This window comes from Microtus ochrogaster, chromosome 4 (assembly GCF_000317375.1).
Source record: "Microtus ochrogaster isolate Prairie Vole_2 chromosome 4, MicOch1.0, whole genome shotgun sequence".
NCBI classification, from domain to species: domain Eukaryota; kingdom Metazoa; phylum Chordata; class Mammalia; order Rodentia; family Cricetidae; genus Microtus; species Microtus ochrogaster.
Window position 1 is genome coordinate 89,258,272 of NC_022011.1, and position 1,415 is coordinate 89,259,686.

Here is a 1,415-nt window from a genome sequence, read left to right on the forward strand (position 1 = left end):
TTAATCCCAGCACTTGGGAGGCAGAGGCAGGTGGATCTCTGTGAGTTCGAGACCAGCCTGGTCTACAGAGCTAGTTCCAGGACAGGCTCCAAAGACACAGAGAAACCCTGTCTCGAAAAACAAAACAAATAAACAAACAAAAAAATATCAACTGTGCCCTGGAAACACTGATAGCATGTTAGGAACTCCAGATGCCAGATCCTTCAGGTCTTCAGTAACCAAGTCTGCCCTGTCCCCAGGGTTGCTGTGGAAGCCCTGAGAAAACCAGAAAGGATGGGTGCATTCAGCCTGGGAACCCAGAGCCAAGACAGATACCCTAGGAGGGACTGGAGGCCAGCATCCCTAGCTCAGCACTTTGCCCCTACTTAATGACACAAAATTCTCCTCAAAAGGATGATGAGAGCACACAGGAGGAGACATCCCTGCCCTAGCATCAGAGACTACACAACAAAGTACCTGAAAGCAACCATATGGTAGAGCCAAGCCTGGCTGTCCTCCTACGGGCAAACATGGGACTCTGCTTCTGAATTTGGGGGAAATTTTGCTGTTCAGGGTCCACTCGAAACAAAACAAACAAAAGAATGCTTTTGTGCTACTAAAAGAAAGAAGTCAGATGAGCTATTAATTGCCGACATGGGAAACTTCCGTTCAGAATGAATTTCATCCTTGCATGGTGGTTCTTACAGAAGGAAACATACATATCATTGCTTCATACATGTTTTATTTTCAGCACACCGTAGCTTAGGAATCCAGATCTACTACTATCGCATGTGTAAACTGCAGGAAATGAGATGTTCCAGTGATTGGCGCATGCTCGAAAAATCCCTGCTGCAGGAAAGGAGGAGCAACATCACAGCTTTCCCATGTTATCTCGGGGGCTCACTGCAGCTTGAATAATAAAAGCATTTTGTTGTCGTTGTCTAAAACTCAGAAGGATCCCTCTCCTGACAGCGTGCTTCCTTTTATTAGACAGTCTGACTGAGCTTTACACAGTACAAATGCAAATGCAATGCCTAGGCCAACGGGCCGGCCCAGTCTAGTCCGACTTGGGTGTGTGAAGCTGTAGACACACCCCCACACAAACACAGACATACACACACCACAGAAACAAAACCACAAGCCCAAAGGGAAAAAAATAAAAACAAGTTTGCACACTTCACTGCCCTGTATGTAATGACAATGATTTACAAAGCCACATACCTCTTTAAAATAAGACCCGGGTGCACATGCATGCTACTTTAATAGTGTCTTTTTCTGGTCAATACAGCAAGCCAAATTCATTATGAACGGAAGTGGGGAGACCTCTAACAGTGGGCTTTCTTTAGAAGGAAGCAGAGCTATGGTGATAATGGCAGGTGTCTAGCTATAAGTCTTTATTTAGAAGGAAGCAGAGCTATGGTGATAATGGCAGGTGT